This window comes from Phalangium opilio, unplaced genomic scaffold (assembly GCF_054372755.1).
Source record: "Phalangium opilio isolate 3A_F unplaced genomic scaffold, DU_Popi_V2 ptg000101l_1, whole genome shotgun sequence".
Lineage (NCBI taxonomy): Eukaryota > Metazoa > Arthropoda > Arachnida > Opiliones > Phalangiidae > Phalangium > Phalangium opilio.
Window position 1 is genome coordinate 5,734,314 of NW_028324204.1, and position 24,029 is coordinate 5,758,342.

At 36.0% G+C, this 24,029-nt stretch overlaps 41 non-coding genes across 41 annotated transcripts; all 41 read left to right on the forward strand.

Annotated features, from left to right (window-relative positions):
• Nucleotides 1-240: 240 nt before the first annotated feature.
• Nucleotides 241-313, forward strand: TRNAT-CGU (transfer RNA threonine (anticodon CGU)). Its single transcript has one exon. It is a non-coding gene; the product is annotated as a tRNA-Thr (tRNA).
• A 166-nt stretch (nt 314-479) lies between these two features.
• Nucleotides 480-552, forward strand: TRNAT-CGU (transfer RNA threonine (anticodon CGU)). Its single transcript has one exon. It is a non-coding gene; the product is annotated as a tRNA-Thr (tRNA).
• A 405-nt stretch (nt 553-957) lies between these two features.
• TRNAT-CGU (transfer RNA threonine (anticodon CGU)) lies at nt 958-1,030 on the forward strand. Its single transcript has one exon. It is a non-coding gene; the product is annotated as a tRNA-Thr (tRNA).
• Nucleotides 1,031-1,196: 166 nt separating this feature from the next.
• Nucleotides 1,197-1,269, forward strand: TRNAT-CGU (transfer RNA threonine (anticodon CGU)). The gene has a single exon. It is a non-coding gene; the product is annotated as a tRNA-Thr (tRNA).
• A 165-nt stretch (nt 1,270-1,434) lies between these two features.
• On the forward strand, nt 1,435-1,509 carry TRNAT-CGU (transfer RNA threonine (anticodon CGU)). Its single transcript has one exon. It is a non-coding gene; the product is annotated as a tRNA-Thr (tRNA).
• A 403-nt stretch (nt 1,510-1,912) lies between these two features.
• Nucleotides 1,913-1,985, forward strand: TRNAT-CGU (transfer RNA threonine (anticodon CGU)). The gene has a single exon. It is a non-coding gene; the product is annotated as a tRNA-Thr (tRNA).
• Nucleotides 1,986-2,151: 166 nt separating this feature from the next.
• On the forward strand, nt 2,152-2,224 carry TRNAT-CGU (transfer RNA threonine (anticodon CGU)). The gene has a single exon. It is a non-coding gene; the product is annotated as a tRNA-Thr (tRNA).
• A 405-nt stretch (nt 2,225-2,629) lies between these two features.
• On the forward strand, nt 2,630-2,702 carry TRNAT-CGU (transfer RNA threonine (anticodon CGU)). The gene has a single exon. It is a non-coding gene; the product is annotated as a tRNA-Thr (tRNA).
• Nucleotides 2,703-2,868: 166 nt separating this feature from the next.
• Nucleotides 2,869-2,941, forward strand: TRNAT-CGU (transfer RNA threonine (anticodon CGU)). The gene has a single exon. It is a non-coding gene; the product is annotated as a tRNA-Thr (tRNA).
• Nucleotides 2,942-3,106: 165 nt separating this feature from the next.
• TRNAT-CGU (transfer RNA threonine (anticodon CGU)) lies at nt 3,107-3,181 on the forward strand. The gene has a single exon. It is a non-coding gene; the product is annotated as a tRNA-Thr (tRNA).
• Nucleotides 3,182-3,584: 403 nt separating this feature from the next.
• On the forward strand, nt 3,585-3,657 carry TRNAT-CGU (transfer RNA threonine (anticodon CGU)). The gene has a single exon. It is a non-coding gene; the product is annotated as a tRNA-Thr (tRNA).
• Nucleotides 3,658-3,823: 166 nt separating this feature from the next.
• Nucleotides 3,824-3,896, forward strand: TRNAT-CGU (transfer RNA threonine (anticodon CGU)). Its single transcript has one exon. It is a non-coding gene; the product is annotated as a tRNA-Thr (tRNA).
• A 405-nt stretch (nt 3,897-4,301) lies between these two features.
• On the forward strand, nt 4,302-4,374 carry TRNAT-CGU (transfer RNA threonine (anticodon CGU)). Its single transcript has one exon. It is a non-coding gene; the product is annotated as a tRNA-Thr (tRNA).
• A 166-nt stretch (nt 4,375-4,540) lies between these two features.
• TRNAT-CGU (transfer RNA threonine (anticodon CGU)) lies at nt 4,541-4,613 on the forward strand. The gene has a single exon. It is a non-coding gene; the product is annotated as a tRNA-Thr (tRNA).
• Nucleotides 4,614-5,018: 405 nt separating this feature from the next.
• TRNAT-CGU (transfer RNA threonine (anticodon CGU)) lies at nt 5,019-5,091 on the forward strand. The gene has a single exon. It is a non-coding gene; the product is annotated as a tRNA-Thr (tRNA).
• Nucleotides 5,092-5,257: 166 nt separating this feature from the next.
• TRNAT-CGU (transfer RNA threonine (anticodon CGU)) lies at nt 5,258-5,330 on the forward strand. Its single transcript has one exon. It is a non-coding gene; the product is annotated as a tRNA-Thr (tRNA).
• A 165-nt stretch (nt 5,331-5,495) lies between these two features.
• Nucleotides 5,496-5,568, forward strand: TRNAT-CGU (transfer RNA threonine (anticodon CGU)). Its single transcript has one exon. It is a non-coding gene; the product is annotated as a tRNA-Thr (tRNA).
• Nucleotides 5,569-5,973: 405 nt separating this feature from the next.
• TRNAT-CGU (transfer RNA threonine (anticodon CGU)) lies at nt 5,974-6,046 on the forward strand. Its single transcript has one exon. It is a non-coding gene; the product is annotated as a tRNA-Thr (tRNA).
• Nucleotides 6,047-6,212: 166 nt separating this feature from the next.
• TRNAT-CGU (transfer RNA threonine (anticodon CGU)) lies at nt 6,213-6,285 on the forward strand. The gene has a single exon. It is a non-coding gene; the product is annotated as a tRNA-Thr (tRNA).
• A 386-nt stretch (nt 6,286-6,671) lies between these two features.
• On the forward strand, nt 6,672-6,745 carry TRNAT-CGU (transfer RNA threonine (anticodon CGU)). The gene has a single exon. It is a non-coding gene; the product is annotated as a tRNA-Thr (tRNA).
• Nucleotides 6,746-6,911: 166 nt separating this feature from the next.
• Nucleotides 6,912-6,984, forward strand: TRNAT-CGU (transfer RNA threonine (anticodon CGU)). Its single transcript has one exon. It is a non-coding gene; the product is annotated as a tRNA-Thr (tRNA).
• A 2,933-nt stretch (nt 6,985-9,917) lies between these two features.
• Nucleotides 9,918-9,990, forward strand: TRNAT-CGU (transfer RNA threonine (anticodon CGU)). Its single transcript has one exon. It is a non-coding gene; the product is annotated as a tRNA-Thr (tRNA).
• A 634-nt stretch (nt 9,991-10,624) lies between these two features.
• On the forward strand, nt 10,625-10,697 carry TRNAT-CGU (transfer RNA threonine (anticodon CGU)). The gene has a single exon. It is a non-coding gene; the product is annotated as a tRNA-Thr (tRNA).
• A 405-nt stretch (nt 10,698-11,102) lies between these two features.
• On the forward strand, nt 11,103-11,175 carry TRNAT-CGU (transfer RNA threonine (anticodon CGU)). Its single transcript has one exon. It is a non-coding gene; the product is annotated as a tRNA-Thr (tRNA).
• Nucleotides 11,176-11,341: 166 nt separating this feature from the next.
• TRNAT-CGU (transfer RNA threonine (anticodon CGU)) lies at nt 11,342-11,414 on the forward strand. Its single transcript has one exon. It is a non-coding gene; the product is annotated as a tRNA-Thr (tRNA).
• A 386-nt stretch (nt 11,415-11,800) lies between these two features.
• Nucleotides 11,801-11,874, forward strand: TRNAT-CGU (transfer RNA threonine (anticodon CGU)). Its single transcript has one exon. It is a non-coding gene; the product is annotated as a tRNA-Thr (tRNA).
• Nucleotides 11,875-12,041: 167 nt separating this feature from the next.
• Nucleotides 12,042-12,114, forward strand: TRNAT-CGU (transfer RNA threonine (anticodon CGU)). The gene has a single exon. It is a non-coding gene; the product is annotated as a tRNA-Thr (tRNA).
• A 2,933-nt stretch (nt 12,115-15,047) lies between these two features.
• On the forward strand, nt 15,048-15,120 carry TRNAT-CGU (transfer RNA threonine (anticodon CGU)). Its single transcript has one exon. It is a non-coding gene; the product is annotated as a tRNA-Thr (tRNA).
• Nucleotides 15,121-16,690: 1,570 nt separating this feature from the next.
• TRNAT-CGU (transfer RNA threonine (anticodon CGU)) lies at nt 16,691-16,763 on the forward strand. The gene has a single exon. It is a non-coding gene; the product is annotated as a tRNA-Thr (tRNA).
• Nucleotides 16,764-16,929: 166 nt separating this feature from the next.
• On the forward strand, nt 16,930-17,002 carry TRNAT-CGU (transfer RNA threonine (anticodon CGU)). Its single transcript has one exon. It is a non-coding gene; the product is annotated as a tRNA-Thr (tRNA).
• Nucleotides 17,003-17,388: 386 nt separating this feature from the next.
• TRNAT-AGU (transfer RNA threonine (anticodon AGU)) lies at nt 17,389-17,462 on the forward strand. The gene has a single exon. It is a non-coding gene; the product is annotated as a tRNA-Thr (tRNA).
• Nucleotides 17,463-17,628: 166 nt separating this feature from the next.
• Nucleotides 17,629-17,701, forward strand: TRNAT-CGU (transfer RNA threonine (anticodon CGU)). Its single transcript has one exon. It is a non-coding gene; the product is annotated as a tRNA-Thr (tRNA).
• A 166-nt stretch (nt 17,702-17,867) lies between these two features.
• On the forward strand, nt 17,868-17,940 carry TRNAT-CGU (transfer RNA threonine (anticodon CGU)). The gene has a single exon. It is a non-coding gene; the product is annotated as a tRNA-Thr (tRNA).
• Nucleotides 17,941-18,326: 386 nt separating this feature from the next.
• Nucleotides 18,327-18,400, forward strand: TRNAT-AGU (transfer RNA threonine (anticodon AGU)). The gene has a single exon. It is a non-coding gene; the product is annotated as a tRNA-Thr (tRNA).
• Nucleotides 18,401-18,566: 166 nt separating this feature from the next.
• On the forward strand, nt 18,567-18,639 carry TRNAT-CGU (transfer RNA threonine (anticodon CGU)). Its single transcript has one exon. It is a non-coding gene; the product is annotated as a tRNA-Thr (tRNA).
• Nucleotides 18,640-18,805: 166 nt separating this feature from the next.
• Nucleotides 18,806-18,878, forward strand: TRNAT-CGU (transfer RNA threonine (anticodon CGU)). The gene has a single exon. It is a non-coding gene; the product is annotated as a tRNA-Thr (tRNA).
• Nucleotides 18,879-19,274: 396 nt separating this feature from the next.
• TRNAT-CGU (transfer RNA threonine (anticodon CGU)) lies at nt 19,275-19,347 on the forward strand. The gene has a single exon. It is a non-coding gene; the product is annotated as a tRNA-Thr (tRNA).
• A 635-nt stretch (nt 19,348-19,982) lies between these two features.
• TRNAT-CGU (transfer RNA threonine (anticodon CGU)) lies at nt 19,983-20,055 on the forward strand. The gene has a single exon. It is a non-coding gene; the product is annotated as a tRNA-Thr (tRNA).
• Nucleotides 20,056-20,221: 166 nt separating this feature from the next.
• TRNAT-CGU (transfer RNA threonine (anticodon CGU)) lies at nt 20,222-20,294 on the forward strand. The gene has a single exon. It is a non-coding gene; the product is annotated as a tRNA-Thr (tRNA).
• Nucleotides 20,295-20,451: 157 nt separating this feature from the next.
• Nucleotides 20,452-20,525, forward strand: TRNAT-UGU (transfer RNA threonine (anticodon UGU)). Its single transcript has one exon. It is a non-coding gene; the product is annotated as a tRNA-Thr (tRNA).
• Nucleotides 20,526-21,144: 619 nt separating this feature from the next.
• Nucleotides 21,145-21,217, forward strand: TRNAT-CGU (transfer RNA threonine (anticodon CGU)). Its single transcript has one exon. It is a non-coding gene; the product is annotated as a tRNA-Thr (tRNA).
• Nucleotides 21,218-24,029: the final 2,812 nt, after the last annotated feature.

The following is a 24,029-nucleotide window of genomic DNA, read 5'->3' on the forward strand; positions in this document are numbered from 1 at the left end:
GGGCTCCGTTTTTTAGTGGTTTAAGCGCCTGTCTCGTAAACAGGAGATCATGAGTTCGATTCTCGTCGGACCCTCGTTGGTATGATACTTGATCTAGTTTCCGTAGCTAATAAATTTTGAAATAATTAAAATAATTGTTGCTTGAGATATGCATATATGCAAACAATAGGGTAAAACTACAAACGAGTAAATTTTGTAAAATTACTGAAATATTCAGCATTCATATACCTGCTTAACAAGGGCTCCGTGGCTTAGTGGTTAAAGCGCCTGTCTCGTAAACAGGAGATCATGAGTTCGATTCTCGTCGGAGCCTCGTTGTTATGATACTTGATCTAGTTTTGTTTGCTATTTAATTTTGAAAAACTAAAAATAATAGTTGCCAGAGATATGCATATATGCAAACAATAGGGTAAATATACAAACGAGTAAATTTTGTAAAATTACTGAAATATTCAGCATTCATATCGCTTCACAACAAGGGCTCCGTGGCTTAGTGGTTAAAGCGCCTGTCTCGTAAACAGGAGATCATCAGTTCGATTCTCGTCGGAGCCTCGTTGTTATGATACTTGATCTAGATGATCTAGATATCGTAGCTAATAAATTTTTTAAAACTAAAAGTAATTGTTGCTTGAGATATGCATATGTGCAAACAATAAGGTAAAAGTGCAAATGAGTTAAATTACTGAAACATTCAGAATTAATCTCGCTTCACAACAAGGGCTCCGTTTTTTAGTGGTTTAAGCGCCTGTCTCGTAAACAGGAGATCATGAGTTCGATTCTCGTCGGAGCCTCGTTGGTATGATACTTGATCTAGTTTCCGTAGCTAATAAATTTTGAAATAATAAAAATAATTGTTGCTTGAGATATGCATATATGCAAACAATAGGGTAAAACTACAAACGAGTAAATTTTGTAAAATTACTGAAATATTCAGCATTCATATAGCTGCTTGACAAGGGCTCCGTGGCTTAGTGGTTAAAGCGCCTGTCTCGTAAACAGGAGATCATGAGTTCGATTCTCGTCGGAGCCTCGTTGTTATGATACTTGATCTAGTTTTCTTTGCTATTTAATTTTGAAAAACTAAAAATAATAGTTGCCAGAGATATGCATATATGCAAACAATAGGGTAAATATACAAACGAGTAAATTTTGTAAAATTACTGAAACATTCAGCATTCATATCGCTTCACAACAAGGGCCCCGTGGTTTAGTGGTTAAAGCGCCTGTCTCGTAAACAGGAGATCATGAGTTCGATTCTCGTCGGAGCCTTGTTTTTATGATACTTGAACTAGTTTCCGGAGCTTTTAATTTTGAAAAACTAGAAATAATTGTTGCTTGAGATGTGCATATATGCAAACAATAGGGTAAATATACAAACGAGTAAATTTTGTAAAATTACTGAAATATTCAGCATTCATATAGCTTCACAACAAGGGCTCCGTGGCTTAGTGGTTAAAGCGCCTGTCTCGTAAACAGGAGATCATCAGTTCGATTCTCGTCGGAGCGTCGTTGTTATGATACTTGATCTAGATGGTCTAGATATCGTAGCTAATAAATTTTTTAAAACTAAAAGTAATTGTTGCTTGAGATATGCATATGTGCAAACAATAAGGTAAAAGTGCAAATGAGTTAAATTACTGAAACATTCAGAATTAATCTCGCTTCACAACAAGGGCTCCGTTTTTTAGTGGTTTAAGCGCCTGTCTCGTAAACAGGAGATCATGAGTTCGATTCTCGTCGGAGCCTCGTTGGTATGATACTTGATCTAGTTTCCGTAGCTAATAAATTTTGAAATAATTAAAATAATTGTTGCTTGAGATATGCATATATGCAAACAATAGGGTAAAACTACAAACGAGTAAATTTTGTAAAATTACTGAAATATTCAGCATTCATATACCTGCTTAACAAGGGCTCCGTGGCTTAGTGGTTAAAGCGCCTGTCTCGTAAACAGGAGATCATGAGTTCGATTCTCGTCGGAGCCTCGTTGTTATGATACTTGATCTAGTTTTGTTTGCTATTTAATTTTGAAAAACTAAAAATAATAGTTGCCAGAGATATGCATATATGCAAACAATAGGGTAAATATACAAACGAGTAAATTTTGTAAAATTACTGAAATATTCAGCATTCATATCGCTTCACAACAAGGGCTCCGTGGCTTAGTGGTTAAAGCGCCTGTCTCGTAAACAGGAGATCATCAGTTCGATTCTCGTCGGAGCCTCGTTGTTATGATACTTGATCTAGATGATCTAGATATCGTAGCTAATAAATTTTTTAAAACTAAAAGTAATTGTTGCTTGAGATATGCATATGTGCAAACAATAAGGTAAAAGTGCAAATGAGTTAAATTACTGAAACATTCAGAATTAATCTCGCTTCACAACAAGGGCTCCGTTTTTTAGTGGTTTAAGCGCCTGTCTCGTAAACAGGAGATCATGAGTTCGATTCTCGTCGGAGCCTCGTTGGTATGATACTTGATCTAGTTTCCGTAGCTAATAAATTTTGAAATAATAAAAATAATTGTTGCTTGAGATATGCATATATGCAAACAATAGGGTAAAACTACAAACGAGTAAATTTTGTAAAATTACTGAAATATTCAGCATTCATATAGCTGCTTGACAAGGGCTCCGTGGCTTAGTGGTTAAAGCGCCTGTCTCGTAAACAGGAGATCATGAGTTCGATTCTCGTCGGAGCCTCGTTGTTATGATACTTGATCTAGTTTTCTTTGCTATTTAATTTTGAAAAACTAAAAATAATAGTTGCCAGAGATATGCATATATGCAAACAATAGGGTAAATATACAAACGAGTAAATTTTGTAAAATTACTGAAACATTCAGCATTCATATCGCTTCACAACAAGGGCCCCGTGGTTTAGTGGTTAAAGCGCCTGTCTCGTAAACAGGAGATCATGAGTTCGATTCTCGTCGGAGCCTTGTTTTTATGATACTTGAACTAGTTTCCGGAGCTTTTAATTTTGAAAAACTAGAAATAATTGTTGCTTGAGATGTGCATATATGCAAACAATAGGGTAAATATACAAACGAGTAAATTTTGTAAAATTACTGAAATATTCAGCATTCATATAGCTTCACAACAAGGGCTCCGTGGCTTAGTGGTTAAAGCGCCTGTCTCGTAAACAGGAGATCATCAGTTCGATTCTCGTCGGAGCGTCGTTGTTATGATACTTGATCTAGATGGTCTAGATATCGTAGCTAATAAATTTTTTAAAACTAAAAGTAATTGTTGCTTGAGATATGCATATGTGCAAACAATAAGGTAAAAGTGCAAATGAGTTAAATTACTGAAACATTCAGAATTAATCTCGCTTCACAACAAGGGCTCCGTTTTTTAGTGGTTTAAGCGCCTGTCTCGTAAACAGGAGATCATGAGTTCGATTCTCGTCGGAGCCTCGTTGGTATGATACTTGATCTAGTTTCCGTAGCTAATAAATTTTGAAATAATTAAAATAATTGTTGCTTGAGATATGCATATATGCAAACAATAGGGTAAAACTACAAACGAGTAAATTTTGTAAAATTACTGAAATATTCAGCATTCATATACCTGCTTAACAAGGGCTCCGTGGCTTAGTGGTTAAAGCGCCTGTCTCGTAAACAGGAGATCATGAGTTCGATTCTCGTCGGAGCCTCGTTGTTATGATACTTGATCTAGTTTTGTTTGCTATTTAATTTTGAAAAACTAAAAATAATAGTTGCCAGAGATATGCATATATGCAAACAATAGGGTAAATATACAAACGAGTAAATTTTGTAAAATTACTGAAATATTCAGCATTCATATCGCTTCACAACAAGGGCTCCGTGGCTTAGTGGTTAAAGCGCCTGTCTCGTAAACAGGAGATCATCAGTTCGATTCTCGTCGGAGCCTCGTTGTTATGATACTTGATCTAGATGATCTAGATATCGTAGCTAATAAATTTTTTAAAACTAAAAGTAATTGTTGCTTGAGATATGCATATGTGCAAACAATAAGGTAAAAGTGCAAATGAGTTAAATTACTGAAACATTCAGAATTAATCTCGCTTCACAACAAGGGCTCCGTTTTTTAGTGGTTTAAGCGCCTGTCTCGTAAACAGGAGATCATGAGTTCGATTCTCGTCGGAGCCTCGTTGGTATGATACTTGATCTAGTTTCCGTAGCTAATAAATTTTGAAATAATTAAAATAATTGTTGCTTGAGATATGCATATATGCAAACAATAGGGTAAAACTACAAACGAGTAAATTTTGTAAAATTACTGAAATATTCAGCATTCATATACCTGCTTAACAAGGGCTCCGTGGCTTAGTGGTTAAAGCGCCTGTCTCGTAAACAGGAGATCATGAGTTCGATTCTCGTCGGAGCCTCGTTGTTATGATACTTGATCTAGTTTTGTTTGCTATTTAATTTTGAAAAACTAAAAATAATAGTTGCCAGAGATATGCATATATGCAAACAATAATGTAAATATACAAACGAGTAAATTTTGTAAAATTACTGAAATATTCAGCATTCATATCGCTTCACAACAAGGGCTCCGTGGCTTAGTGGTTAAAGCGCCTGTCTCGTAAACAGGAGATCATCAGTTCGATTCTCGTCGGAGCCTCGTTGTTATGATACTTGATCTAGATGATCCAGATATCGTAGCTAATAAATTTTTTAAAACTAAAAGTAATTGTTGCTTGAGATATGCATATGTGCAAACAATAAGGTAAAAGTGCAAATGAGTTAAATTACTGAAACATTCAGAATTAATCTCGCTTCACAACAAGGGCTCCGTTTTTTAGTGGTTTAAGCGCCTGTCTCGTAAACAGGAGATCATGAGTTCGATTCTCGTCGGAGCCTCGTTGGTATGATACTTGATCTAGTTTCCGTAGCTAATAAATTTTGAAATAATAAAAATAATTGTTGCTTGAGATATGCATATATGCAAACAATAGGGTAAAACTACAAACGAGTAAATTTTGTAAAATTACTGAAATATTCAGCATTCATATAGCTGCTTGACAAGGGCTCCGTGGCTTAGTGGTTAAAGCGCCTGTCTCGTAAACAGGAGATCATGAGTTCGATTCTCGTCGGAGCCTCGTTGTTATGATACTTGATCTAGTTTTCTTTGCTATTTAATTTTGAAAAACTAAAAATAATAGTTGCCAGAGATAGTCATATATGCAAACAATAGGGTAAATATACAAACGAGTAAATTTTGTAAAATTACTGAAACATTCAGCATTCATATCGCTTCACAACAAGGGCCCCGTGGTTTAGTGGTTAAAGCGCCTGTCTCGTAAACAGGAGATCATGAGTTCGATTCTCGTCGGAGCCTTGTTTTTATGATACTTGAACTAGTTTCCGGAGCTTTTAATTTTGAAAAACTAGAAATAATTGTTGCTTGAGATGTGCATATATGCAAACAATAGGGTATATATACAAACGAGTAAATTTTGTAAAATTACTGAAATATTCAGCATTCATATAGCTTCACAACAAGGGCTCCGTGGCTTAGTGGTTAAAGCGCCTGTCTCGTAAACAGGAGATCATCAGTTCGATTCTCGTCGGAGCCTCGTTGTTATGATACTTGATCTAGATGGTCTAGATATCGTAGCTAATAAATTTTTTAAAACTAAAAGTAATTGTTGCTTGAGATATGCATATGTGCAAACAATAAGGTAAAAGTGCAAATGAGTTAAATTACTGAAACATTCAGAATTAATCTCGCTTCACAACAAGGGCTCCGTTTTTTAGTGGTTTAAGCGCCTGTCTCGTAAACAGGAGATCATGAGTTCGATTCTCGTCGGAGCCTCGTTGGTATGATACTTGATCTAGTTTCCGTAGCTAATAAATTTTGAAATAATTAAAATAATTGTTGCTTGAGATATGCATATATGCAAACAATAGGGTAAAACTACAAACGAGTAAATTTTGTAAAATTACTGAAATATTCAGCATTCATATACCTGCTTAACAAGGGCTCCGTGGCTTAGTGGTTAAAGCGCCTGTCTCGTAAACAGGAGATCATGAGTTCGATTCTCGTCGGAGCCTCGTTGTTATGATACTTGATCTAGTTTTGTTTGCTATTTAATTTTGAAAAACTAAAAATAATAGTTGCCAGAGATATGCATATATGCAAACAATAGGGTAAATATACAAACGAGTAAATTTTGTAAAATTACTGAAACATTCAGCATTCATATCGCTTCACAACAAGGGCCCCGTGGTTTAGTGGTTAAAGCGCCTGTCTCGTAAACAGGAGATCATGAGTTCGATTCTCGTCGGAGCCTTGTTTTTTTTGATACTTGAACTAGTTTCCGGAGGTTTTAATTTTGAAAAACTAAAAATAATTGTTGCTTGAGATGTGCATATATGCAAACAATAAGGTAAAAGTGCAAGTGAGTTAAATTACTGAAATATTCAGCTTTAATCTCGCTTCACAACAAGGGCTCCGTTTTTTAGTGGTTTAAGCGCCTGTCTCGTAAACAGGAGATCATGAGTTCGATTCTCGTCGGAGCCTCGTTGTTATGATACTTGATCTAGATTTTGTAGCTAATATATTTTGAAAATCTAAAAATAATTGTTGCTAGAGATATCCATATATGCAAACAATAAGGTAAAAGTGCAAATGATTTAAATTACTGAAATATTCAGCATTAATCTCGTTTGACAACAAGGTCTCCGTGGCTTAGTGGTTAAAGCGCCTGTCTCGTAAACAGGAGATCATGAGTTCGATTCTCGTCGGAGCCTCGTTGGTATGATACTTGATCTAGTTTCCGTAGCTAATAAATTTTGAAAAAATAAAAATAATTGTTGCTTGAGATATGCATATATGCAAACAATAGGGTAAAACTACAAACGAGTAAATTTTGTAAAATTACTGAAATATTCAGCATTCATATAGCTGCTTGACAAGGGCTCCGTGGCTTAGTGGTTAAAGCGCCTGTCTCGTAAACAGGAGATCATGAGTTCGATTCTCGTCGGAGCCTCGTTGTTATGATACTTGATCAAGTTTTCTTTGCTATTTAATTTTGAACAAGTTGGGAAAACCAAAATATTACCTCTCCGAGTCAAGACGACTACTTACAAACTTATTTACCCAGATATGGAAATGTTTCTTAAGTTAAAATTTATGAAATATTAAAGCAGTATACAAAGCATAGCAAATATACTGTAAATCAGACGACATTTTACATCCAATAATGATATACTTGTACACATTAAAATCATCCGATGGGGGAAAAACGGGAAATGAAGAGATACAACTTTGGAGGGATATTACATTTACGTGTTTGTAAAGGCCCAATTTTCTACTCCTCAACTGTATGCCTTCTATGTTCAAAGCCATATTCACAACAGGGTTGCCATGTAAACACTATCCTCTCGTTTCACCTCAACGATTTTCTTAGTTTTGTCAACATGACTGTTATTGTTACATAACACCAAAGCTTATTTGTGGCTACACACACTGAAAGTAAATGCGCATCATAAAAAGCATGAAAACACGAAGCTATTATCCGATTACGATCAGACCTTTCACTGGTCCTGGCTGCGTTCAGCAGAGCTCACCAAAAAAGACAGCGGATTTTGGAAATGTTTACCGGTGAGCTCTGTCGTCATAGCTTTTCTCCGGTCATCGGCGTTTTATAAATGACGCTAGCTCCATAAATTAGAAACTAACATATCTCTTAAAATTCTCGCGTGATCAACTGGTTTCACGCCAATTAAATAGCTATAGTCCCATATTGCTATTTGTATTAATTCCTCCATGGTTTTTTCGCCAAGCTGAGAACTACGCGTTTTACGTCACGTTATCCAAAGCGCCGACTATTTTCTTTGAAGACCGCGCTAGCTCAGCGCTAAGCACCGTGACGTCAAAATTCAAAAACAGAATCCCGTTATGCAGAACACTGCTAACAGCACTGGGCTCTGCTGAACGCGGCCCAGATTTCCACCATAGATTTTAAAATCTAAGCCTATTTATTTAAAAGTGTATTTAAATTTCGGCTCACTCTGAACCGTTAATGTCTCTGCATAACAGAAACTAAAACCAAACCCAAGCTTTTAGTTCACTAGGCCTATTGACAAATAAAAGTTCATTTGACCAACATAGTAGCGTTGAGCTTGTATTCAATTTAGAAAGGATTATGCTATAAACAGATGTAGTATAGCTTAAGTAATATATAAACATCCATTTTAAATAATAATATTAAAAAATTCTTTGGAATATCAAAATGAAACAGAGCTTTAAAGCTACAAAAGTACTAAATGCATCATTATTACGAAAAATATTTCCACATATTCACTTTATATTAAGGATAAAGGGAATATTATGGTTCTGTAGGATTCCTTTACACATCAAAACAAAACGAACTTCTAACGCAGCGCACTACTGTAACAACGGACGGACACACAGAGACAAAAACATAGACTGCTTTTTAACTCTTTCCGTATTAATTTTGAATTAAGAAACAAGATTATCTTAAATAATAAGATAAATATAATTAATATTTAATATTTTCTTCGTTAGTTATGCGCCTTATTGAACGTTACATCCTTTTAAAAAAGAACAATTAAACATTCTTGAGAGACTTGACTAATATCGGCGTTTGAAATGAAGCATACGCCGGTTGCTTCGCCTTACTCAAATAGGTAGTATATAAAGGTGTCGAACTACAGCTAAAAGCAAGAACAACCGCAATTGCGAAAACCTATCGTGGACAACCCACCCTAGGGAGGCTAGACGTTTCTCGTAACCCTAGCTGATCGCCGCGAATGTCTTAAACCCAACGATGACAATGAAGTAGAAGCCAGGTGTGCAGACTGGTGTCCATGTAGAATGGACAAAAATATAGACCAGAAGATGGTGGTGTAGAAGCCAGATGTACAGACTGGTGTCCATGTGGGATGGACAAAAACAAAGACCAGAAGATGGTGGTGTTAGAAACCAGTGTGTACAGACTGGTGTCCGTGTGGGATGGACAATGACCAGAAGATGGTGGTGGTTAGAAGCCAGTATGTACAAACTGGTGTCCATGTGGGATGGACGAAGGCCATAAGTTGGTGGTGATTAGAAGCCAGTAAGTACAGACTGGTGTCCGTGTGGGATGGACAAAGACCAGAAGATGGTGGTGTGAGAACTCAAGTAGAGTAGCCATTTCCGTGACTGTGAAAGCAGTTCGGAAATGGCGAACACGTTTGCTCCGATTTGGAAACTGCGAACGCGGTCACGTGGGTGTAACAACAGACACACAGACAGACAGACACACAAACACACACGATCGTTACAGAACCTCTCCGTGACATACGTCACTCGGAGAGGTAAAAACTAAAAATAATAGTTGCCAGAGATATGCATATATGCAAACAATAGGGTAAATATACAAACGAGTAAATTTTGTAAAATTGCTGAAATATTCAGCTTTAATCTCGCTTCACAACAAGGGCTCCGTTTTTTAGTGGTTTAAGGGCCTGTCTCGTAAACAGGAGATCATGAGTTCGATTCTAGTCGGAGCCTCGTTGTTATGATACTTTATCTAGATTTCGTAGCTAATATATTTTAAAAAACTAAAAATAATTGTTACTAGAGATATGCATATATGCAAACAATAGGGTAAATATACAAACGAGTAAATTTTGTAAAATTACTGAAATATTCAGCATTCATATCGCTTCACAACAAGGGTTCCGTGGCTTAGTGGTTATAGCTCCTGTCTTGTAAACAGGAGATCATGAGTTCAATTTTCGACGGAGCCTCGTTGTTATGATACTTGAACTAGTTTCCGTAGCTATTAAATTTTGAAAAACTAAAAATAATTGTTGCTAGAGATATGCATATATGCAAACAATAGGGTAAAACTACAAACGAGTAAATTTTGTAAAATTACTGAAATATTCAGCATTCATATAGCTGCTTAACAAGGGCTCCGTGGCTTAGTGGTTAAAGCGCCTGTCTCGTAAACAGGAGATCATGAGATCGATTCTCGTCGGAGCCTCGTTGTTATGATACTTGATCTAGTTTTCTTTGCTATTTAATTTTGAAAAACTAAAAATAATAGTTGCCAGAGATATGCATATATGCAAACAATAGGGTAAATATACAAACGAGTAAATTTTGTAAAATTACTGAAATATTCAGCATTCATATCGCTTCACAACAAGGGCTCCTTGGCTTAGTGGTTAAAGCTCCTGTCTCGTAAACAGGAGATCATCAGTTCGATTCTCGTCGGAGCCTCGTTGTTATGATACTTGATCTAGATTTCGTAGCTTATAAATTTTTAAAAACTAAAAGTAATTCTTGCTTGAGATGTGCATATATGCAAACAATAAGGTAAAAGTGCAAGTGAGTTAAATTACTGAAATATCAGCTTTAATCTCGCTTCACATTAAGGGCTCCGTTTTTTAGTGGTTTAAGGGCCTGTCTCGTAAACAGGAGATCATGAGTTCGATTCTCGTCGGAGCCTCGTTGTTATGATACTTGATCTAGTTTTGTTTGCTATTTAATTTTGAAAAACTAAAAATAATAGTTGCCAGAGATATGCATATATGCAAACAATAGGGTAAATATACAAACGAGTAAATTTTGTAAAATTACTGAAATATTCAGCATTCATATCGCTTCACAACAAGGGCTCCGTGGCTTAGTGGTTAAAGCGCCTGTCTCGTAAACAGGAGATCATCAGTTCGATTCTCGTCGGAGCCTCGTTGTTATGATACTTGATCTAGATGATCTAGATATCGTAGCTAATAAATTTTTTAAAACTAAAAGTAATTGTTGCTTGAGATATGCATATGTGCAAACAATAAGGTAAAAGTGCAAATGAGTTAAATTACTGAAACATTCAGAATTAATCTCGCTTCACAACAAGGGCTCCGTTTTTTAGTGGTTTAAGCGCCTGTCTCGTAAACAGGAGATCATGAGTTCGATTCTCGTCGGAGCCTCGTTGGTATGATACTTGATCTAGTTTCCGTAGCTAATAAATTTTGAAATAATAAAAATAATTGTTGCTTGAGATATGCATATATGCAAACAATAGGGTAAAACTACAAACGAGTAAATTTTGTAAAATTACTGAAATATTCAGCATTCATATAGCTGCTTGACAAGGGCTCCGTGGCTTAGTGGTTAAAGCGCCTGTCTCGTAAACAGGAGATCATGAGTTCGATTCTCGTCGGAGCCTCGTTGTTATGATACTTGATCTAGTTTTCTTTGCTATTTAATTTTGAAAAACTAAAAATAATAGTTGCCAGAGATATGCATATATGCAAACAATAGGGTAAATATACAAACGAGTAAATTTTGTAAAATTACTGAAACATTCAGCATTCATATCGCTTCACAACAAGGGCCCCGTGGTTTAGTGGTTAAAGCGCCTGTCTCGTAAACAGGAGATCATGAGTTCGATTCTCGTCGGAGCCTTGTTTTTTTTGATACTTGAACTAGTTTCCGGAGCTTTTAATTTTGAAAAACTAAAAATAATTGTTGCTTGAGATGTGCATATATGCAAACAATAAGGTAAAAGTGCAAGTGAGTTAAATTACTGAAATATTCAGCTTTAATCTCGCTTCACAACAAGGGCTCCGTTTTTTAGTGGTTTAAGCGCCTGTCTCGTAAACAGGAGATCATGAGTTCGATTCTCGTCGGAGCCTCGTTGTTATGATACTTGATCTAGATTTCGTAGCTAATATATTTTGAAAATCTAAAAATAATTGTTGCTAGAGATATCCATATATGCAAACAATAAGGTAAAAGTGCAAATGATTTAAATTACTGAAATATTCAGCATTAATCTCGTTTGACAACAAGGTCTCCGTGGCTTAGTGGTTAAAGCGCCTGTCTCGTAAACAGGAGATCATGAGTTCGATTCTCGTCGGAGCCTCGTTGGTATGATACTTGATCTAGTTTCCGTAGCTAATAAATTTTGAAAAAATAAAAATAATTGTTTGCTTGAGATATGCATATATGCAAACAATAGGGTAAAACTACAAACGAGTAAATTTTGTAAAATTACTGAAATATTCAGCATTCATATAGCTGCTTGACAAGGGCTCCGTGGCTTAGTGGTTAAAGCGCCTGTCTCGTAAACAGGAGATCATGAGTTCGATTCTCGTCGGAGCCTCGTTGTTATGATACTTGATCAAGTTTTCTTTGCTATTTAATTTTGAACAAGTTGGGAAAACCAAAATATTACCTCTCCGAGTCAAGACGACTACTTACAAACTTATTTACCCAGATATGGAAATGTTTCTTAAGTTAAAATTTATGAAATATTAAAGCAGTATACAAAGCATAGCAAATATACTGTAAATCAGACGACATTTTACATCCAATAATGATATACTTGTACACATTAAAATCATCCGATGGGGGAAAAACGGGAAATGAAGAGATACAACTTTGGAGGGATATTACCTTTACGTGTTTGTAAAGGCCCAATTTTCTACTCCTCAACTGTATGCCTTCTATGTTCAAAGCCATATTCACAACAGGGTTGCCATGTAAACACTATCCTCTCGTTTCACCTCAACGATTTTCTTAGTTTTGTCAACATGACTGTTATTGTTACATAACACCAAAGCTTATTTGTGGCTACACACACTGAAAGTAAATGCGCATCATAAAAAGCATGAAAACACGAAGCTATTATCCGATTACGATCAGACCTTTCACTGGTCCTGGCTGCGTTCAGCAGAGCTCACCAAAAAAGACAGCGGATTTTGGAAATGTTTACCGGTGAGCTCTGTCGTCATAGCTTTTCTCCGGTCATCGGCGTTTTATAAATGACGCTAGCTCCATAAATTAGAAACTAACATATCTCTTAAAATTCTCGCGTGATCAACTGGTTTCACGCCAATTAAATAGCTATAGTCCCATATTGCTATTTGTATTAATTCCTCCATGGTTTTTTCGCCAAGCTGAGAACTACGCGTTTTACGTCACGTTATCCAAAGCGCCGACTATTTTCTTTGAAGACCGCGCTAGCTCAGCGCTAAGCACCGTGACGTCAAAATTCAAAAACAGAATCCCGTTATGCAGAACACTGCTAACAGCACTGGGCTCTGCTGAACGCGGCCCAGATTTCCACCATAGATTTTAAAATCTAAGCCTATTTATTTAAAAGTGTATTTAAATTTCGGCTCACTCTGAACCGTTAATGTCTCTGCATAACAGAAACGAAAACCAAACCCAAGCTTTTAGTTCACTAGGCCTATTGACAAATAAAAGTTCATTTGACCAACATAGTAGCGTTGAGCTTGTATTCAATTTAGAAAGGATTATGCTATAAACAGATGTAGTATAGCTTAAGTAATATATAAACATCCATTTTAAATAATAATATTAAAAAATTCTTTGGAATATCAAAATGAAACAGAGCTTTAAAGCTACAAAAGTACTAAATGCATCATAATTACGAAAAATATTTCCACATATTCACTTTATATTAAGGATAAAGGGAATATTATGGTTCTGTAGGATTCCTTTACACATCAAAACAAAACGAACTTCTAACGCAGCGCACTACTGTAACAACGGACGGACACACAGAGACAAAAACATAGACTGCTTTTTAACTCTTTCCGTATTAATTTTGAATTAAGAAACAAGATTATCTTAAATAATAAGATAAATATAATTAATATTTAATATTTTCTTCGTTAGTTATTCGCCTTATTGAACGTTACATCCTTTTATAAAAGAACAATTAAACATTCTTGAGAGACTTGACTAATATTGGCGTTTGAAATGAAGCATACGCCGGTTGCTTCGCCTTACTCAAATAGGTAGTATATAAAGGTGTCGAACTACAGCTAAAAGCAAGAACAACCGCAATTGCGAAAACCTATCGTGGACAACCCACCCTAGGGAGGCTAGACGTTTCTCGTAACCCTAGCTGATCGCCGCGAATGTCTTAAACCCAACGATGACAATGAAGTAGAAGCCAGGTGTGCAGACTGGTGTCCATGTAGAATGGACAAAAATATAGACCAGAAGATGGTGGTGTAGAAGCCAGATGTACAGACTGGTGTCCATGTGGGATGGACAAAAACAAAGACCAGAAGATGGTGGTGTTAGAAACCAGTGTGTACAGACTGGTGTCCGTGTGGGATGGACAATGACCAGAAGATGGTGGTGGTTAGAAGCCAGTATGTACAAACTGGTGTCCATGTGGGATGGACGAAGGCCATAAGTTGGTGGTGATTAGAAGCCAGTAAGTACAGACTGGTGTCCGTGTGGGATGGACAAAGACCAGAAGATGGTGGTGTGAGAACTCTAGTAGAGTAGCCATTTCCGTGACTGTGAAAGCAGTTCGGAAATGGCGAACACGTTTGCTCCGATTTGGAAACTGCGAACGCGGTCACGTGGGTGTAACAACAGACACACACACAGACAGACACACAAACACACACGATCGTTACAGAACCTCTCCGTGACATACGTCACTCGGAGAGGTAAAAACTAAAAATAATAGTTGCCAGAGATATGCATATATGCAAACAATAGAGTAAATATACAAACGAGTAAATTTTGTAAAATTGCTGAAATATTCAGCTTTAATCTCGCTTCACAACAAGGGCTCCGTTTTTTAGTGGTTTAAGGGCCTGTCTCGTAAACAGGAGATCATGAGTTCGATTCTAGTCGGAGCCTCGTTGTTATGATACTTTATCTAGATTTCGTAGCTAATATATTTTAAAAAACTAAAAATAATTGTTACTAGAGATATGCATATATGCAAACAATAGGGTAAATATACAAACGAGTAAATTTTGTAAAATTACTGAAATATTCAGCATTCATATCGCTTCACAACAAGGGTTCCGTGGCTTAGTGGTTATAGCTCCTGTCTTGTAAACAGGAGATCATGAGTTCAATTTTCGACGGAGCCTCGTTGTTATGATACTTGAACTAGTTTCCGTAGCTATTAAATTTTGAAAAACTAAAAATAATTGTTGCTAGAGATATGCATATATGCAAACAATAGGGTAAAACTACAAACGAGTAAATTTTGTAAAATTACTGAAATATTCAGCATTCATATAGCTGCTTAACAAGGGCTCCGTGGCTTAGTGGTTAAAGCGCCTGTCTCGTAAACAGGAGATCATGAGATCGATTCTCGTCGGAGCCTCGTTGTTATGATACTTGATCTAGTTTTCTTTGCTATTTAATTTTGAAAAACTAAAAATAATAGTTGCCAGAGATATGCATATATGCAAACAATAGGGTAAATATACAAACGAGTAAATTTTGTAAAATTACTGAAATATTCAGCATTCATATCGCTTCACAACAAGGGCTCCTTGGCTTAGTGGTTAAAGCTCCTGTCTCGTAAACAGGAGATCATCAGTTCGATTCTCGTCGGAGCCTCGTTGTTATGATACTTGATCTAGATTTCGTAGCTTATAAATTTTTAAAAACTAAAAGTAATTCTTGCTTGAGATGTGCATATATGCAAACAATAAGGTAAAAGTGCAAGTGAGTTAAATTACTGAAATATCAGCTTTAATCTCGCTTCACATTAAGGGCTCCGTTTTTTAGTGGTTTAAGGGCCTGTCTCGTAAACAGGAGATCATGAGTTCGATTCTCGTCGGAGCCTCGTTGTTATGATACTTGATCTAGATTTCGTAGCTAATATATTTTGAAAAACTAAAAATGATTGTTGCTAGAGATATGCATATATGCAAACAATAGGGTAAATATACAAACGAGTAAATTTTGTAAAATTACTGAAATATTCAGCATTCATACCGCTTCACAACAAGGGCTCCTTGGCTTAGTGGTTAAAGCGCCTGTCTCGTAAACAGGAGATCATCAGTTCGATTCTCGTCGGAGCCTCGTTGTTATGATACTTGATCTAGATTTCGTAGCTTTATAAATTTTTAAAAACTAAAAGTAATTCTTGCTTGAGATGTGCATATATGCAAACAATAAGGTAAAAGTGCAAGTGAGTTAAATTACTGACATATCAGCTTTAATCTCGCTTCACATTAAGGGCTCTGTTTTTAGTGGTTTAAGGGCCTGTCTCGTAAACAGGAGATCATGAGTTCGATTCTCGTCGGAGCCTCGTTGTTATGATACTTGATCTAGATTTCGTAGCTAATATATTTTGAAAAACTAAAAATAATTGTTGCTAGAGATATGCATATATGCAAACAATAGGGTAAATATACAACGAGTAAATTTTGTAAAATTACTGAAATATTCAGCATTCATATCGCTTCACAACAAGGGCTTCTTGGCTTGGTGGTTAAAGCGCCTGTCTCGTAAACAGGAGATCATCAGTTCGATTCTCGTCGGCGCCTCGTTGTTATGATACTTGATCTAGATTTCGTAGCTAATAAATTTTTTAAAACTAAAAGTAATTGTTGCTTGAGATATGCATATGTGCAAACAATAAGGTTAAAGTGCAAATGAGCTAAATTACTGAAACATTCAGAATTAATCTCGCTTCACAACAAGGGCTCCGTTTTTTAGTGGTTTAAGCGCCTGTCTCGTAAACAGGAGATCATGAGATCGATTCTCGTCGGAGCCTCGTTGGTATGATACTTGATCTAGTTTCCGTAGCTAATAAATTTTGAAATAATAAAAGTAATTGTTGCTTGAGATATGCATATATGCAAACAATAGTGTAAAAATACAAACGAGTAAATTTTGTAAAATTACTGAAATATTCAGCATTCATATACCTGCTTAACAAGGGCTCCGTGGCTTTGTGGTTAAAGCGCCTGTGTCGTAAACAGGAGATCATGAGTTCGATTCTCGTCGGAGCCTCGTTGTTATGATACTTGATCTAGTTTTCTTTGCTATTTAATTTTGAAAAACTAAAAGTAATAGTTGCCAGAGATATGCATATATGCAAACAATAGGGTAAATATACAAACGAGTAAATTTTGTAAAATTACTGAAATATTCAGCATTCATATCGCTTCACAACAAGGGCTCCGTGGCTTAGTGGTTAAAGCGCCTGTCTCGTAAACAGGAGATCATCAGTTCGATTCTCGTCGGAGCCTCGTTGTTATGATACTTGATCTAGATTTCGTAGCTTATAAATTTTTAAAAACTAAAAATAATTGTTGCTTGAGATATGCATATATGCAAACAATAAGAAAAAAGTGCAAATGAGTTAAATTACTGAAATATTCAGCATTAATCTCGCTTCACAACAAGGCTTCCGTGACTTAGTGGTTATAGCTCCTGTCTTGTAAACAGGAGATCATGAGTTCAATTCTCGACGGAGCCTCGTTGTTATGATACTTGAACTAGTTTCCGAAGCTATTAAATTTTGAAAAACTAAAAATAATTGTTGCTAGAGATATGCATATATGCAAACAGTAAGGTAAAAGTGCAAATGAGTTAAATTACTGAAATATTCAGCATTAATCTCGTTTGACAACAAGGTCTCCGTGGCTTAGTGGTTAAAGCGCCTGTCTAGTAAACAGGAGATCATGAGTTCGATTCTCGTCGGAGCCTCGTTGTTATAATACTTGAACTAATTTCCTCAGCTATTAAATTTTGAAAAAGGAAAAATAATTGTTGCTTGAGATATGCATATATGCAAACAATAGTGTAAAAATACAAACGAGTAAATTTTGTAAAATTACTGAAATATTCAGCATTCATATAGCTGCTTAACAAGGGCTCCGTGGCTTTGTGGTTAAAGCGCCTGTGTCGTAAACAGGAGATCATGAGTTCGATTCTCGTCGGAGCCTCGTTGTTATGATACTTGATCTAGTTTTCTTTGCTATTTAATTTTGAAAAACTAAAAGTAATAGTTGCCAGAGATATGCATATATGCAAACAATAGGGCAAATATACAAACGAGTAAATTTTGTAAAATTACTGAAATATTCAGCATTCATATCGCTTCACAACAAGGGCTCCGTGGCTTAGTGGTTAAAGCGCCTGTCTCGTAAACAGGAGATCAGCAGTTCGATTCTCGTCGGAGCCTCGTTGTTATGATACTTGATCTAGATTTCGTAGCTATTAAATTTTGAAAAACTAAAAATAATTGTTGCTTGAGATATGCATATATGCAAACAATAAGGTAAAAGTGCAAATGAGTTAAATTACTGAAATATTCAGCATTAATCTCGCTTCACAACAAGGCTTCCGTGACTTAGTGGTTATAGCTCCTGTCTTGTAAACAGGAGATCATGAGTTCAATTCTCGTCGGAGCCTCGTTGTTATGATACTTGAACTAGTTTCCGAAGCTATTAAATTTTGATAAACTAAAAATTATTGTTGCTAGAGATATGCATATATGCAAACAATAAGGTAAAAGTGCAAATGAGTTAAATTACTGAAATATTCAGCATTAATCTCGTTTGACAACAAGGTCTCCGTGGCTTAGTGGTTAAAGCGCCTGTCTAGTAAACAGGAGATCATGAGTTCGATTCTCGTCGGAGCCTCGTTGTTATAATACTTGAACTAATTTCCGTAGCTATTAAATTTTGAAAAAGGAAAAATAATTGTTGCTTGAGATATGCATATATGCAAACATTAGTGTAAAAATACAAACGAGTAAATTTTGTAAAATTACTGAAATATTCAGCATTCATATAGCTGCTTAACAAGGGCTCCGTGGCTTTGTGGTTAAAGCGCCTGTGTCGTAAACAGGAGATCATGAGTTCGATTCTCGTCGGAGCCTCGTTGTTATGATACTTGATCTAGTTTTCTTTGCTATTTAATTTTGAAAAACTAAAAGTAATAGTTGCCAGAGATATGCATATATGCAAACAATAGGGCAAATATACAAACGAGTAAATTTTGTAAAATTACTGAAATATTCAGCATTCATATCGCTTCACAACAAGGGCTCCGTGGCTTAGTGGTTAAAGCGCCTGTCTCGTAAACAGGAGATCATCACTTCGATTCTCGTCGGAGCCTCGTTGTTATGATACTTGATCTAGATTTCGTAGCTATTAAATTTTGAAAAACTAAAAATAATTGTTGCTTGAGATATGCATATATGCAAACAATAAGGTAAAAGTGCAAATGAGTTAAATTACTGAAATATTCAGCATTAATCTCGCTTCACAACAAGGCTTCCGTGACTTAGTGGTTATAGCTCCTGTCTTGTAAACAGGAGATCATGAGTTCAATTCTCGACGGAGCCTCGTTGTTATGATACTTGAACTAGTTTCCGAAGCTATTAAATTTTGAAAAACTAAAAATAATTGTTGCTTTAGATATGCATATATGCAAACAATAGGGTAAAACTACAAACGAGTAAATTTTGTAAAATTACTGAAATATTCAGCATTCATATAGCTGCTTAACAAGGGCTCCGTGGCTTATTGGTTAAAGCGCCTGTCTCGTAAACAGGAGATCATGAGTTCGATTCTCGTCGGAGCCTCGTTGTTATGATACTTGATCTAGATTTCGTAGCTAATATATTTTGAAAAACTAAAAATAATTGTTGCTAGAGATATGCATATATGCAAACAATAGGGTAAATATACATAAGAGTAAATTTTGTAAAATTACTGAAATATTCAGCATTCGTATCGCTTCACAACAAGGGCTCCTTGGCTTAGTGGTTAAAGCGCCTCTCTCGTAAACAGGAGATCATCAGTTCGATTCTCGTCGGAGCCTCGTTGTTATGATACTTGATCTAGATTTCGAAGCTAATAAATTTTTTAAAACTAAAAGTAATTGTTGCTTGAGATATGCATATGTGCAAACAATAAGGTATAAGTGCAAATGAGTTAAATTACTGAAACATTCAGAATTAATCTCGCTTCACAACAAGGGCTCCGTTTTTTAGTGGTTTAAGCGCCTGTCTCGTAAACAAGAGATCATGAGTTCGATTCTCGTCGGAGCCTCGTTGGTATGATACTTGATCTAGTTTCCGTAGCTTATAAATTTTGAAATAATAAAAATAATTATTGCTTGAGATATGCATATATGCAAACAATAGGGTAAAACTACAAACGAGTAAATTTTGTAAAATTACTGAAATATTCAGCATTCATATAGCTGCTTAACAAGGGCTCCGTGGCTTAGTGGTTAAAGCGCCTGTCTCGTAAACAGGAGATCATGAGTTCGATTCTCGTCGGAGCCTCGTTGTTATGATACTTGATCTAGTTTTCTTTGCTATTTAATTTTGAAAAACTAAAAATAATAGTTGCCAGAGATATGCATATATGCAAACAATAGGGTAAAACTACAAACGAGTAAATTTTGTAAAATTACTGAAACATTCAGCATTCATATCGCTTCACAACAAGGGCTCCGTGGCTTAGTGGTTAAAGCGCCTGTCTCGTAAACAGGAGATCATCAGTTCGATTCTCCTCGGAGCCTCGTTGTTATGATACTTGATCTAGATTTCGTAGCTTATAAATTTTTAAAAACTAAAAATAATTGTTGCTTGAGATATGCATATATGCAAACAATAAGGTAAAAGTGCAAATGAGTTAAATTACTGAAATATTCAGCATTAATCTCGCTTCACAACAAAGGCTTCCGTGGCTTAGTGGTTATAGCTCCTGTCTTGTAAACAGGAGATCATGAGTTCAATTCTCGTCGGAGCCTCGTTGTTATGATACTTTATCTAGATTTCGTAGCTATTTAATTTTGAAAAACTAAAAATAATTGTTGCTTGAGATGTGCATATATGCAAACAATGTTAAAATGCAAATGAGTTAAATTACTGAAATATTCAACATTAGTCTCGCTACACAACGAGGGCTCCGTTTTTTAGTGGTTAAAGCGCCTGTCTTGTAAACAGGAGATCATGAGTTCGATTCTCGTTGGAGCCTCGTTATGATACTTGAACTAGTTTCCGTAGCTATTAAATTTTGAAAAACTAAAAATAATAGTTGCTTGAGATATGCAAATATGCAAAAAAAGGGTAAAACTACAAACGAGTAAATTTTGTAAAACTACTGAAATATTCAGCATTCATATCGCTCCATAGCAAGGGATCCGTGGCTTAGTGGTTAAAGCGCCAGTCTCGTAAATAGGAGATCATGAGTTCGATTCTTTTCGGAGCCTTGCTGTTATGATACTTGAACTAGTTTTCTTACCTATTTAATTTTGAAAAAATAAAAATAATGGTTGCTTGAGATATGCATATATGCAAAAAATAGGGTAAAAGTGCAAATGAGTTAAATTACTGAAATATTTAGCATTAATCTCACTACGGAACATGGGCTCCGAGGCTTAGTGGTTAAAGCGCCTGTCTCGTAAACAGGAGATCATGAGTTCGATTCTCGTCGGAGCCTCGTTGTTATGATTTTTGAACTACTTTTCTTACCTATTTAATTTTGAAAAACTTATAATAATAGTTGCTTGCATATAGGCAAAAACAAGTTGGGAAAAACAAAATATTACCTCTCCGAGTCAAGAGATCTACTACTACAAACTTACCTAGATATGGAATTATTTCTCTTTTTTGAATTAAAAATTTACGAAATATCAGGGTTGTTTGATTTAAATCAGTTTGATTTAAATCACTTTTTTAAATCATGATTTAAATCAAGCGATTTTTTTAAAAAAAAGTATTTGACTAAAATCAAGAATATACTTTTATTTTTAAAAAATGTTTTCTAAGATTCCAAGAAGTAGTTTAAGAAACTCGAGAAGAAACTTAACTAGAAAATGAAAAATAATCATGGTTTTGGTATATTTCAGTTTAAGTTTTTCCCAGAACTCTAGTTTGTCTTGCTGGAAAGGCTAGGAAATGAATTAGCGGTCAAGCTAGTCCTTTTATACAAGCATTTGAATAGGAATAATATCCAATAGCTGCTTAAATGTCATGATTATTTTGCTTTTGGTTAATTTTGACTCAAAAGTTTTCATGTTGGTAATTTACTATCTAGTAGTTCAATAAAAATCCATAAAATCAAATAAATCAACATCCCTGCGAAATATTGAAGCAGTATTCCAAGCATAGCGAATAAACAGTAAAGCAGACGACATTTTACATCCAATAAGAATATATCTTGGAAACATGGAAATCAGTCAATGGGGAAAATAACAGGACTTGAAGTCTACGCTTCACCTGTTTACCCTATATTCTGATAGCAACATTCACAACTTGTTTTGAGTGTAAACACTATCGTCTCGTCTCACCTCAACAATATTCTTAGTTTGTCAACATGAGTGTTAACGTTGAATAACACTAAAGCTAAATTGTAGCTAGACGCACTGATAGTCAATACGCACCATAAAGAGAATAAAAACTCTGAAGCTACTACCCGTTTACCACTAGCCCTTTTACTAATCTAATTGCCACCTTGATCTTTTCTTCTATAATAAATTCTTAACCTGATTATTTAAGAGTGTATTTAACTTTCGGCTCACTCTGAACCGTTGATGTCTCTTCATTTCAGACACGAAAATAAAACCCCAAAATTTACTTCACCTCAGGCCTCAATTATTTACTCTTTGTTTCACTAAGCCTACTGCGGATAATACTTCATAACCCCGTCGGATTCTAGGCCTTAGCTTTCTTCATGAAATTACTAAACCAAGGATTATTCTATATACTGATGTAGTGTAGCTTAAGTAATATATAAACAGCCATTTAAAATAACAATATTAAAAAAAATCTTTGGAATATCAAAATGAAGCGGAGCTTTCAAGCTACAAAACTACTAAAGGCATCGGAATTACAAAAAATATTTCCACATATTCACTTTATATTGTGGAAAAAAGGAATATTAAGGTTCTGTATGATTTCCTTACACATCAACACAAGGAAAACTGCTAACACAGCGCATTTGTAATGGACAGACACACACGGACAAAAACATAGACTGCTTTTTAACTCTTTCCGTATTAACTTTGAGTTGAGAAACAAGATTAGCTTAAATATTAAAATAAATATAATTAATATTAAATATTTTCTTCGTTAGTTGTTCGCCTTATTGAGCGTTACATCGTTTTGATAAAGAATAATTAATCATTCTTGAGAGACTTGACTAATGTTGGCGTTTGAAATGAAGCAAACGCCGGTTGCTTCGCCTTACTCGAATAGGTAGTATATAAAGGTTTCGGATCGCAGCTATAGGTAAGAACAGCGCAATTGCGTGACCCTTTGGTGGAAGCCCCTCCATTGGAAGGCTAGACGTTTCTCGTAACCATAGCCGATCGCCGCGTACGTCTTAACCTTAACGATGATGATGGAGTAGAAACCAGGTGTACAGACTGGTGTCCATGTGGGATGGACAGAAACAAGGACCAGAAGATGGTGGTGTTAGAAGCCAGGTGTAAAGACTGGTGTCCATGTGGGATGGACGAAAACAAAGACCAGAAGATGGTGGTGTTAGAAGCCAGATGTACAGACTGGTGTCCATGTATGATGGACAAAGAGCAGATGATGGTGGTGATTAGAAGCCAGTGTGTACAGACTGGTGTCCATGTGGGATGGAAAAAGACCACAAGAGGGTGGTGATTAAAAGTCATTGTGTACAGACTGGTGTCCATGTGGGATGGGCAAAGAGAAGCAGATGATTGTGATTAGAAGCCAGTGTGTAAAGACTGGTGTCCATGTGGGATGGACAAAGACCAGAGACTGGTGGTGTTAGATAAGCAATGGAGGAATAGCCTGTAAGTGTAATACAATTTTCGAAATTTCCGGAAATAGAGAACACGTTTGCTCCGATTTGAAAACTGCGAACGCGGTCACGTTGGTGTAACAACAGAGAGACACACACAGACACATCGAAATTAGAACCTCTCCGTGACATACGTCACTTGGAGAGGTAACAAGTTGGGAAAACCAAAATATTACCTCTCCGTGTCGAGAAGATTATATAACCTTAAGTATCCAATGAAAACGTCGACCTTTTTGCCCTCATCCTTTCCCGCGCTTTGCGCTTCCGCATTTCATCCTTACTCTCAACATTATCTTCCTCCATTTTACATACAAAAATCAAATACTCACAAAAAGAAGCGGCAAAAACCTGCTGGCTTTTTACAACCACTTAATTTGACTTAATATCCAACTTCCAAACACAAATATTTACTGGTTGATAAATTGACAACCTACAAGCAAAGAAAAATTCTCAAGAATGGCTCCCGCAAATTTAA